Source organism: Carassius gibelio, chromosome A3, assembly GCF_023724105.1.
Source record: "Carassius gibelio isolate Cgi1373 ecotype wild population from Czech Republic chromosome A3, carGib1.2-hapl.c, whole genome shotgun sequence".
NCBI classification, from domain to species: Eukaryota; Metazoa; Chordata; class Actinopteri; order Cypriniformes; family Cyprinidae; genus Carassius; species Carassius gibelio.
The window spans coordinates 11631227-11644669 of NC_068373.1; the positions used below are offsets into that span (position 1 = coordinate 11631227).

Genomic DNA, 13443 nt, shown 5'->3' on the forward strand with positions numbered 1-13443 from the left:
GAGTGAGGGTTGCACCTTTTCTAATTGACAGTCCAGATCTTGAGTTTTCATTCTGCTAGATCTATCTGCTGCATTCGACACTGTTAATCATCAAATCCTTCTGTCCTCCCTCTCATCACTGAGCATCACCGGAACTGCACTCTACTGGGTTGAGTCTTAACTCACGGGTCCTTCAGGGTGTCTTAGGAAGGAGACAAAGTGGTCTCCAAATCACATCAACTGGTCACTGGGGTTCCTCAAGGATGAAAGAACATCACCTGCAGCTCAACCTGGTAAAGACAGAGCTTCTTATCTTCCCAGCCACCCCATCAGTACAGCACAAGCTTACCATCCAACTATAGGCACCTCAACAATAATCCCATCGTGATCCTTGATGATCAACTGACCTTTAAAGATCATATTGCAAAAACAGCATGATCATGCTGGCTTGCACTACACAACATAAAGAAAAACAAACCCTTCCTTACAGAGGAAACAAAACAACTTCTCATCCTTGCCCTTGTCATTTCTAGGCTGAACTATTGTAATTATCTTTGGGCTGGACTTCCAACATGTGCAACCAGACCTCTTCAAATGATTCAAATGCAGCAGCATGTCTTGTTTTCAATGAGCCCAAGAGAGCCCACGTCACACCGCTTCTCATCTCTCTGCACTGGCTTCCAGTCATGGCTCACATCATGTTAAAGTCATTGGTGCTTGCACACATAACAGCCATGGGCTCCGCACCCTCCTGCCTCTGCTCTGTCCCACTCATCTACATCCCCCATTGCAGAGAAGCACAAAATCACACTATGTTTTCTTTCACCACATCCTGTTGGTGGAATGACCTAGCTCCATTCGGACAGCCAAATGCCAGACATTTAAAAAATAAAAATAAAAAAATAAAAATTCCAAGCCTTCAGTTTTCTCTTCTCTTACTATCCGTTATCACGTCCTGTCCTAGCTTTAACTATTTTGTTGCCATCTTATGGTAAATTGCTTGTTGTATTCCTAGTCTGCCAAATGAATAAAAATGCAAATGTTTTCTGTGAGCGGTAGGGTTAAGGTGTGGGTCAGGATTATCTTATAAAATCTAAAACTATCTGTATATAGAAAAAATAGGAGTCTATCTAATGTCACCATTTAGATAGCTGAGTAAACGTGTGTATATGTGTGTGTTTGATTCAGGTATACCCCACTCTACACTGCAAAAAAGAATTTGTTGAGTCAACTAAAAATATTTTGTTACCCCGCTGCCTAAAATTTTTTTGTTATCTTGACAAAAAAAATCTTGTTGAAACAACTTCAAACTAGAGTGGAATTAGTCCAGGTAACAAATTTCTTTAAGTTGACTTGACTATTATTTTCTAGTCCAGTCAACTAAATCATGTTGTGTCAACAGGGATTTTTTTTTACTTCGATCAATAATCATAAACAAATGTTACCCCACTGCCTTAAATGTTTAAATAAAGATGACAAAACACTTTTTTTTAATGTAATTTATTTAATGATAGAAACAACACTTTCATTCACATTTAAATTGAACAAGCAATTTGCTGACAACACATCAACTGATAATTGATAAACAAAACAAAAAATGCAAAATACAAACACGTCTAAAGATCTGAACCGACACTTGAAAGTGTGATGTATAATAAATAACATTGGCATGGGATTGAGAAACAAATAGTTGCATTTCAATTCATCAGATCAAAACCACAGGGATTGTTTTTAATTTCATAACTCAATATGAAAATCAGAAGGTTGAATTCTGCATATTAACCCTGCACAAGTTCACATGCACTCCCCCCACCATAATGCAAGTCATGGTCAAAATGAGAAACCAAGATGTATGTATATAATATCACAATTAGTTACAAAAAATGAGTGTACTGTACTTCTGTATAATAAGATATAAATGGAATGAATGCACATAGAAGCACAAAGATCTAAACAGTCAGATTCTAAATTTCATAGCACAACATGACCAGACAGAAGTGTTAACATCAGAAGGATCTTGAAAGTTTCCAAACTCGTCCCCCATCATAATGCTACATACTGAAAATGTGTACATACTGTTTAAGAAAATGAGAGGTGAAACAACCTCTCATGTAAACAAAATTTGTTTACATGAGAACATGCATATTCCAAGTCACGACATGATAAACTTTTATGTACATACTAGAATGTAGTGAAAGGCACAAAAGAACCTTTCCTTATATAAAAAAAAAAACACTACTTTTTAAGAAAGAGTGCGGTGGAGCCGATGGACACATCATGAACACTGAAAAGTGAAAGTGACATGACATACATTTGTGCTCTTCATTTAACCCATCCACAGTGCACACACACACACAGCAGTGAACACACACCGTGAACACACACCCAGAGCAGTGGGCAGCCATTTATGCTGCAGCGCCCGGGGAGAAGTTGTGCCTTGCTCAAGGACACCTTATTTGTGGTGTTGAGGGTGGAGAGAGCGCTGGACATTCACTCCCCCACACCTACAGTTACTGCCGCTGTAGCGAGCACATGGTGGGAGCAGCTGATCTTCACAAGTTTTTGCAGAGCCTCAATGGTGTATTTAATGCGCTGGAGGTAGAGGATGTTCACTGCATACAGACCCATTAGGAGTCCAAATGCCTTGGGGACATGGGAGATGTCAGTGATGACAGGATGTCCAAATGAGACCAATGTTGGTTATTCCTTGGGAAGCACATCACATTGCTGCTCCTCAGTTACAATCAGAATGCCCTCTTCAATTTCTTTCTCAACATCCTTAATGTCACTGGATGGCTGGGAAAAGAAAAAAAATATTACATTACTTAATAAATTTATAACAAATGAACACACATATGTACATACACTATTAAAGTTGTGTGTTTTGTTAAAAGCACAGCTACCAATTAATGCAAAGTGTAATTCACCTTCAAGTGGAAGATATTTTGAAAAATTTAACCAAAAATGAAAGTCAAAAGTAAATGGTGCTCCTCAACGGTTTCGTTTAGAAACATTCAAAATAACTTCCTGTATTAAACTGGTAAAAGCCTGTACTAAATTCTTTGTTCTGCTGAACACAAAGAGTTTAAAATCCCATGGGAAGATAAGTGTAAAATACACCCCCAGAACCAACTATACTAAAAATGGGGGGAAATTATTTTCTTCACTGGTATTCTACATGATTTCTGAATGACATAAAATGTGACAAACCAATACAACATTCAGGTTTTTTTTCTTAATCTAATTCTAAGTGTCTAATCTGTCACACCATTTATACAATGATCAGAAAATATTTTGGTGTTAAATAGGTATTCCTTTTAAATAATAGTCTGTTGCACTGCATGTTCAGAGTAAAGCATGACTCTTAAGGGCCGTTTCATAGTCAACGCGGGAAAGCGAGCAAGCAACGCGAGCGACACACTCCCTTTCATAGTCTAAACAGTGAACGCAAGCGTCACGGTTGATGCGTGTATGCAATACACCGCTCACGCAACAGGGGGTAGTAGAGTCGGGTCGCGTGATATTCAGATCACAATGGCAACTGAAGAGGAGTGTATTCTGTTGTATAAATCGTATAAATGTGGATGAATACGTATAAGTTCGCATAATTTTTCCTCTTCGCCCGCCATTGTATTCAAACCTTCTTCTTCTGTAAACACAATATACTTGAATTAATGTACAATACTTGCAATGTCGCCCCCACCGACAACGCATAGTATTGCGTGAATCGGCGCGTCGCGTATCAAAAACTAAGACCACACATTTGGCTACGCACCAACGCATAATGGCGGCCAAAGCGTAACGATGCGTAGCCTCGGGGACACGTATGCGTACAGATGCGTTGACTATGAAATGGCCCTAAAGGGTTGGTTAACCCATGTATGTTTTACTCACCCTCATGGCATCGTAGGTGTGTATGACTTTCTTCTTTCAGACAAATCCAGTCGGATAATATAAAAAAATATTTATGGCAATAGGTGGGTGTTTTTTTCAACAGTCCAAAAGTAGTCAAATAATGTGCATCAATTCATAATAAAAAGTACCTCACATGGCTCTGAGAGGTGAATAAGGTCCTCCTGTAGCGAATCCATGTTTTTGTAAAAAAAAAATACATATTTAAAATGTTATTCAAAACATATTTAAACCCTTTTCTCTCACTTTCGTGAGAGCCATTCCGGGTGCATGAAAATAGGACATAGGGGTCATGCATGCACCGATGATTAGTGACCAACATGGAAGAGCGGAGGAGAGACAACAATACACCAATCACGAAGTAGAATCACAAAATTAGGCTTGCACGTATGATAGTCAGTGGAAGAGAAAAAAAAGTGTTTACAACTTTTTAAATATGGATATTTTTCTTACAAAAAGCGCATCGATTTGCGACAGGAAGCCTTTATTCACCCCCCAGAGCCATGTGAGACACATTTTATTGATGGATGGGTGCATTTTATTTGACTATTTTTGGACTGCTGAGAAAAAAAAACACACCTCTCTGCTGCCATTAAATAACTTGGAAGAGCCAGGAAAATTTATCATATACATATAGGGTGCCTTGAGAATGAGTAAAACATGGCCTAATTTAAATTTTTTGGTGAAATAATCCTTTAAACAAAGTTGCTAATGGCCAATATGCTAGCACTGAACATTTTTCAGGATTCAAAACAGTATTCAGCAAAATAATAAAGAATGGCTATGTCCATAAACAGGGTTTCTGGTGGTTTTATGAAGATAAATTCAACACTTTATAAAGACATTTTAAATACCAATTATAGAAAATTCACGGAATAAAACTGGGGAAAATAATGTCAAATTGAAGCTGTTCTCTAATTCAAATATCTACATTTTCGTAAAGGGTTCACCCAAAAAAGAAAAAGAAAGAAAATTGTCATTTACTAAACCTCAAGTTGTTTTAAACCTGAATTAGTTTATTTCTGTTAGTCCCAGTCCCAGATAGTCTAACACCGTACACAACACCACAACGTGTTACAACCCCAGATCACCCAGATTTCTTCTTCTTCTATTACCTGGACCATATCACTGCAGACTGATGGTGCTCAGATTGGTCATCCACAAGCGTAATCCCAGCAGTCATGTCCTTGATGAATTCCTGCGCAGAGCCTGTGTGCTTTAATAAAAACAAAGGGATGCATTAAACAGGGCCTTACAATTGTAAAGCATATAGACTCCAATAAATGTGCATTTATAAATAATTAAATTTACTTACAACTTCGTCCAAGCTCTACAATGTAAATGCCATTTGCATTATGTCTGCATATCATTTTGATGGATAACTGCAAAAGGACTCGCTGCGGTCCATCCACAGGATTATTGAATTCTGTGCTGAATCTTCAGTCATTCCAAAATATCATAAACATGAAAAATACAAAAAACACTGTAAAATAATAAACATACATATAAATAAATCTTTACAGAGAAAGACAAATGTATTGACAAGTTTGTATTAAATGCCAAAGACAAACTATACCATCCAGACAATGCTTTTAAATGACACAACACATAATTATAACACAATAAAAGGAAATTTAACACATTTGTGTCGATCGTTATTGTATCTCTATTTATACAAGATATATGCTATTATTACTTTTATTCTAAAATATATAGATTTAAACTTATGCAATTTACTTATGACCGTATATTCACCATAGACTATATAAAAACAGATATTCACGCAGCATTACACTGCGTTCTAGGTTCTAGTGAGGCACTTGAATGACTAACATTACTTCAGAAAACTGAAAGAAGAGTTTGTAACGCTACCTCAGAAGAAAAAAATCATCAGAACTAAGCTTATGTCAGCGATATCAAATGTAACGTTAAGTTACGCGCTCCAGAAGAACTCTGAGGGAGGTGCTCATCTAAGCGGGGTTAAGTTGGTTTTGTTTTCGATATTCGTGACACATTCAGCAGTAAACGCCAATAACTCCAAAACGAATTGCCCTACAAAAATCTAAACAGTGTGACCTCCAAAAGGGAAAAGCTGATAATGTTTCACATCCTTCTTTTTCTATATTTTCCCTCGATATAATAAGCACGGCCCCGTGCAAGCCGTCGCAATGTGCAGAAAGCCGGGAGAGAACGCTCTCAGCAGAGCCTTCAGTTAGGGACCGTGGGGGAAGTGCAAACTTTCTTCGTTTTTTGCTATAGCTCAGTAGGCGTTGTTTTTGTAATAGCTTTTTAGTTAAAGGGCATATAGACATGAAACCAGTGTCAATCAATAGTGGGGGACAGTGGACATTTTTCACAACCTCTTTTTTGCCCCTACAGGCAGAAACGGGAATTGCATGTCCAAAATTAACATTCTTTTTGTAATAACTTTCTACAGCAAGGAGACAGAGACATAAAGACAGTGTCCATCAATAGAGGGGGGCAATGGGTATTTTTCACAATATTCTCTTTTTACTCCAAGTGGCTGATTAGGGAAATGCATGTCCAAAATTAACCTTCTATTTGTAATAACTTTCTACGGCAGTGAGACAGAGACATGAAACCAGAGTCAATCAATAGAGGGAGACAGTGCACATTTTTCACAACCTTTCTTTTTACCCCTACTGGTAGAAAAGGGAATTACATGTCCAAAATTAGCCTCCTTTTTGTAATAACTTTCTACAGCAGGGAGACAGAGACATGAAACAAGTGTCAATCAGTAGAGGGAGAGAGTGGACATTTTTCACAACCTTTCATTTTACCCCAAGTGCCTGATTAGGGAACTGCATGTCCAAAATTAACATTATTTTTGTAATAACTTTCTACAACAGGGAGACAGAGACATGAAACCACTGTCAATCAATTGAGGGGGAGAGTGGACATTTTTCACAACCTTTCTTTTTACCCCTACTGGTAAAAAAGGGAATTGGATGTCCAAAATAAACCTTCTTTTTGTAATAACTTTCTACAGCAGTGAGACAGGTACATGAAACTAGTGTCACTCAGTAGAGGGAGAGAGTGGACATTTTTCACAACCTTTCATTTTACTCCAAGTGGCTGATTAAGGAACGGCATGTCCAAAATTATCCTTCTTTTTGTAATAACTTTCTACAGCAGGGAGACAGAGACATGAAACCAGTGTCAATCAATAGAGGGGGAGAGTGGACATTTTTCACAACCTTTCATTTTACCCCTACTGGTAAAAAAGGGAATTGCATGTCCAAAATAAACCTTCCTTTTGTAATAACTTTCTACAGCAGTAAGAAAGGTACATGAAACCAGTGTCAATCAGTAGAGGGAGAGAGTGGACAATTTTCACAACCCTGAATTTTACCCTTACTGGTAGAAAAGGGAATTGCATGTCCAAAATGAACCTTCTTTTTGTAATAACTTTCTACAGCAGGGAGACAGAGACATGAAACCACTGTCAATCAATAGAGGGGGACAGTGGACATTTTTCACAAGCTTTCGTTTTACCCCAAGTGGCTTATTAGGGAATTGCATGTCCAAAATTAACCTTCTTTTTGTAATAACTTTCTACAGCAGGGAGACAGAGACATGAAACCAGTGTCAATCAATAGAGGGGGAGAGTGGACATTTTTCACAACCTTTCATTTTACCCCTACGGATAAAAAAGGGAATTGCATGTCCAAAATAAACATTCTTTTTGTAATAACTTTCTACAGCAGGGAGACAGAGACATGAAACCAGTGTCAATCAATAGAGGGGGAGAGTGGACATTTTTCACAACCTTTCATTTTACCCCAAGTGGCTTATTAGGGAATTGCATGTCCAAAATTAACCTTCTTTTTGTAATAACTTTCTACAGCAGGGAGACAGAGACATGAAACCAGTGTCAATCAATAGAGGGGGAGAGTGGACATTTTTCACAACCTTTCTTTTTACCCCTACTGGTAAAAAAGGGAATTGCATGTCCAAAATAAACCTTCTTTTTGTAATAACTTTCTACAGCAGGGAGACAGAGACATGAAACCAGTGTCAATCAATAGAGGGGGAGAGTGGACATTTTTCACAACCTTTCATTTTACCCCTACTGGTAAAAAAGGGAATTGCATGTCCAAAATAAACCTTCTTTTTGTAATAACTTTCTACAGCAGGGAGACAGAGACATGAAACCACTGTCAATCAATAAAGGGGGAGAGTGGACATTTTTCACAAGCTTTCTTTTTACCCCTACTGGTTAAAAAGGCAATTGCATGTCCAAAATGAACCTTCTTTTTGTAATAACTTTCTACAGCAGGGAGACAGAGACATGAAACAACTGTCAATCAATAGAGGGGGACAGTGGACATATTTCACAACCTTTTTTTGTTACCCCTACTGGTAAAAAAGGGAATTTCATGTCCAAAATGAACCTTCTTTTTGTAATAACTTTCTACAGCAGGGAGACAGAGACATGAAACCACTGTCAATCAATAGAGGGGGAGAGTGGACATTTTTCACAACCTTTCTTTTTACCCCTACTGGTAAAAAAGGGAATTTCATGTCCAAAATGAACCTTCTTTTTGTAATAACTTTCTACAGCAGGGAGACATAGACATGAAACCAGTGTCAATCAATAGCGGGAGAGAGTGGACATTTTTCACAACCTTTCATTTTACCCCAAGTGGCTTATTAGGGAATTGCATGTCCAAAATTAACCTTCTTTTTGTAATAACTTTCTACAGCAGGGAGACAGAGACATGAAACCACTGTCAATCAATAGAGGGGGAGAGTGGACATTTTTCACAACCTTTCTTTTTACCCCTACTGGTAAAAAAGGGAATTTCATGTCCAAAATGAACCTTCTTTTTGTAATAACTTTCTACAGCAGGGAGACATAGACATGAAACCAGTGTCAATCAATAGCGGGAGAGAGTGGACATTTTTCACAACCTTTCATTTTACCACAAGTGGCTGATTAGGGAACTGCATGTCCAAAATTATCCTTCTTTTTGTAATAACTTTCTTCAGCAGGGAGACAGAGACATGAAACCACTGTCAATCAAGAGAGGAGGAGAGTGGACATTTTTCACAACCTTTCTTTTTACCCTTACTGGTAAAAAAGGGAATTGAATGTCCAAAATTAACTTTCTTTTTGTAATAACTTTCTACAGCAGGGAGACAGAGACATGAAACCAGTGTCAATCAATAGAGGGAGAGAGTGGACATTTTTCACAACCTTTCATTTTACCCCAAGTTGCTGATTAGGGAACTGCATGTCCAAAATTAACCTTCTTTTTGTAATAACTTTTTTACAGCAGTGAGACAGAGACATGAAACCAGTGTCAATCAGTAGAGGGGGAAAGTGGACTTTTTTCACAACCTTTCTTTTTACCCCTACTGGTAGAAAAGGGAATTGCACGTCCAAAATTAGCCTCCTTTTTGTAATAACTTTCTACAGCAGGGAGACAGAGACATGAAACCAGTGTCAATCAATAGAGGGGGAGAGTGGACATTTTTCACAACCTTTCTTTTTACCCCTACTGGTAAAAAAGGGAATTGCATGTCCAAAATAAACCTTCTTTTTGTAATAACTTTCTACAGCAGGGAGACAGAGACATGAAACCAGTGTCAATCAATAGAGGGGGAGAGTGGACATTTTTCACAACCTTTCATTTTACCCCTACTGGTAAAAAAGGGAATTGCATGTCCAAAATAAACCTTCTTTTTGTAATAACTTTCTACAGCAGGGAGACAGAGACATGAAACCACTGTCAATCAATAAAGGGGGAGAGTGGACATTTTTCACAAGCTTTCTTTTTACCCCTACTGGTTAAAAAGGCAATTGCATGTCCAAAATGAACCTTCTTTTTGTAATAACTTTCTACAGCAGGGAGACAGAGACATGAAACAACTGTCAATCAATAGAGGGGGACAGTGGACATATTTCACAACCTTTTTTTGTTACCCCTACTGGTAAAAAAGGGAATTTCATGTCCAAAATGAACCTTCTTTTTGTAATAACTTTCTACAGCAGGGAGACAGAGACATGAAACCACTGTCAATCAATAGAGGGGGAGAGTGGACATTTTTCACAACCTTTCTTTTTACCCCTACTGGTAAAAAAGGGAATTTCATGTCCAAAATGAACCTTCTTTTTGTAATAACTTTCTACAGCAGGGAGACATAGACATGAAACCAGTGTCAATCAATAGCGGGAGAGAGTGGACATTTTTCACAACCTTTCCTTTTACCCCAAGTGGCTTATTAGGGAATTGCATGTCCAAAATTAACCTTCTTTTTGTAATAACTTTCTACAGCAGGGAGACAGAGACATGAAACCACTGTCAATCAATAGAGGGGGAGAGTGGACATTTTTCACAACCTTTCTTTTTACCCCTACTGGTAAAAAAGGGAATTTCATGTCCAAAATGAACCTTCTTTTTGTAATAACTTTCTACAGCAGGGAGACATAGACATGAAACCAGTGTCAATCAATAGCGGGAGAGAGTGGACATTTTTCACAACCTTTCATTTTACCACAAGTGGCTGATTAGGGAACTGCATGTCCAAAATTATCCTTCTTTTTGTAATAACTTTCTTCAGCAGGGAGACAGAGACATGAAACCACTGTCAATCAAGAGAGGAGGAGAGTGGACATTTTTCACAACCTTTCTTTTTACCCTTACTGGTAAAAAAGGGAATTGAATGTCCAAAATTAACTTTCTTTTTGTAATAACTTTCTACAGCAGGGAGACAGAGACATGAAACCAGTGTCAATCAATAGAGGGAGAGAGTGGACATTTTTCACAACCTTTCATTTTACCCCAAGTTGCTGATTAGGGAACTGCATGTCCAAAATTAACCTTCTTTTTGTAATAACTTTTTTACAGCAGTGAGACAGAGACATGAAACCAGTGTCAATCAGTAGAGGGGGAAAGTGGACTTTTTTCACAACCTTTCTTTTTACCCCTACTGGTAGAAAAGGGAATTGCACGTCCAAAATTAACCTTCTTTTGGTAATAACTTTCTACAGCAGGGAGACAGAGACATGAAACCACTGGCAATCAATAGAAGGGGACAGTGGACATTTTTCACAACCTTTCTTTTTACCCCTACTGGTAGAAAAGGGAATTGCATGTCCAAAATTGACATTCTTTTTGTAATAACTTTCTACAGCAGGGAGACATAGACATGAAACCAGTGTCAATCAATAGCGGGAGAGAGTGGACATTTTTCACAACCTTTCATTTTACTCCAAGTGGCTGATTAGGGAACTGCATGTCCAAAATTATAATTCTTTTTGTAATAACTTTCTACAGCAGGGAGACAGAGACATGAAACCACTGTTAATCAATAGAGGGGGAGAGTCGACATTTTTCACAACCTTTCTTTTTACCCCTACTGGTAGAAAAGGGAATTGCATGTCCAAAATTGACATTCTTTTAGTAATAACTTTCTACAGCAGGGAGACATAGACATGAAACCAGTGTCAATCAATAGAGGGAGAGAGTGGACATTTTTCACAACCTTTAATTTTACCCCTAGTGGCTGATTAGGGAATTGTATGTCCAAAATTAACCTTCTTTTTGTAATAACTTTCTACAGCAGTGAGACAGATACATGAAACCACTGTCAATCAGTAGAGAGTGGACATTTTTCACAACCTTTAATTTTACCCCTACTGGTAGAAAAGGGAATTGCATGTCCAAAATTAACCTTCTATTTGTAATAACTTTCTACAGCAGGGAGACAGAGACATGAAACCAGTGTCAATCAGTAGAGAGAGAGAGTGGACATTTTTCACAACCTTTCTTTTTACCCCTACTGTTAAAAAAGGGAATTGCATGTCCAAAATTAGCCTCCTTTTTGTAATAACTTTCTACAGCAGGGAGACAGAGACATGAAACCAGTGTCAATCAGTAGAGAGACAGAGTGGACATTTTTTCACAATCTTTCATTTTACCCCAAGTGGCTGATTAGGGAACTGCATGTCCAAAATTAACCTTCTTTTTGTAATAACTTTCTACAGCAGAGAGACCGATACATGAAACCAGTGTCAATCAGTAGAGGGAGAGAGTGGACATTTTTCACAACATTGAATTTTACCCCTACTGGTAGAAAAGGGAATTGCATGTCCAAAATGAACCTTCTTTTTGTAACAACTTTCTCTTAAAAAATAAACTTACCAGATACTTTTTTTTTTCATTGATAACATCATTCCAACTATAAATTAAGAAAATCACTCACTGCTCTTATCTGAATCTGAATGACTTTAGGAACTAATAAGAATAATTTGAGTTTTGCATATATATGCACCCCCCTCAAAAGCCTAAAAACAATGTTCAGCCCTGGGGTCCATGTCCAAAGAGTGAAAAAATATATATTATGTCATTTATATACTATTTATTACTATAGCTTTTTACTATGGTAAATATATAAATTTAAGGAAAACTAGAAAGGGCTCTGTAAGACAGGGAAAACTCTGTAAAGCAGCTATCACTTGGTGAATTATAAAGACAGAACAATACTGGAGATTAAACAAACACAAGATGGCTCAGTAAATCAGCAAACACTAGGAGAGTGCTATATGAAAAACAATACTCATCATTTTGAAAGAGGGAGACCAATGCTTATAATGCATGTCTGATTGATTGTAGCTCTGTTTGTATAATTGGTCTCAGGTGCATGATGTCATTATTGGAAAGTCCAGGGTATAGTGTGTAGTGTGAGAGTCTGTGTCTGGGATTATGACCTCTGGTGGTAAATTCATGACACACACACACACACACACACAATTATTTTAATAACAGTAATAATAACATTAAATAATAATAATAATCCATTTAAGGCTGTATTTTCCAGAACTTAGTCCCTCCAAATAGTCCCTTTTTTTTTCTGGTAAAGATTTAAAGCAAGTTTACCACAGAATGTGGAAGCACAGCCCAGTACACAATTATTTAAAATCTGCTAATGCATTTGCTGTTAAGCTGTTTTGAAATCATATTTATTGTGAAAAGAGCTATAAAAGTAAATGGGATTTAATCCAAACAGAGCTGGGAGTAGTAAAGTTTCTATTTAGAACCTATCCATCCCGTGAAACATTTCTTCCTGGACCTTTTTTTTTTTTTTACCTCAAATCTTTAACTGTCAAATAACATAATTACTGCTTTTCTGGAGATGGCAATCCAACTATACAGGGTCTAAACACATTCCCTGCAGGTAAATTATTTCATCCGTAATTTTAAATACAGGTTTAACTTTGAGATGGTAAATGTTTTTTAAATAAATTTTTTCGGTCTTATTTTGATTTTTTTTTATTACATTTTGCTCAGTGTGAGTAGCTCTGATGAGCTGAGTATACTTCGCTTCTTTATTAAGTAGGTAATTAATATTGTAAGCCCTTGAACACAAGATTTGGCAAGATTATCTTTATTTTTTCAGTAAGGTGAGGGAGAGGGGCTGAGGAAAAACTGTAAATTAAGCCTTTCCTCCTCCTGGTTAGTTCTTGGGTGGCAGATCAATCCTTCTGGACAGAAGACAGAAGAGATGGAGGGTTAGTTTAAAGTG

The 13443-nt window shown here is 37.5% G+C and overlaps 2 long non-coding RNA genes across 4 annotated transcripts; both read right to left on the bottom strand.

The window, feature by feature from the left end:
- Positions 1 to 8300: 8300 nt before the first annotated feature.
- Positions 8301 to 9674, bottom strand: LOC127946863 (uncharacterized). Of its 2 annotated transcripts, none has more exons than XR_008151190.1 (3): positions 9165 to 9674; positions 8827 to 8878; positions 8301 to 8397 (listed from the first exon to the last, which is right to left on the bottom strand). It is a non-coding gene; the product is annotated as an uncharacterized LOC127946863 (long non-coding RNA). The 2 variants fall into 2 exon arrangements; XR_008151191.1 differs by lacking the exon at positions 8301 to 8397 and adding an exon at positions 8594 to 8683.
- A 201-nt stretch (positions 9675 to 9875) lies between these two features.
- Positions 9876 to 10878, bottom strand: LOC127946855 (uncharacterized). Of its 2 annotated transcripts, none has more exons than XR_008151182.1 (3): positions 10740 to 10878; positions 10402 to 10453; positions 9876 to 9972 (listed from the first exon to the last, which is right to left on the bottom strand). It is a non-coding gene; the product is annotated as an uncharacterized LOC127946855 (long non-coding RNA). The 2 variants fall into 2 exon arrangements; XR_008151183.1 differs by lacking the exon at positions 9876 to 9972 and adding an exon at positions 10169 to 10258.
- Positions 10879 to 13443: the final 2565 nt, after the last annotated feature.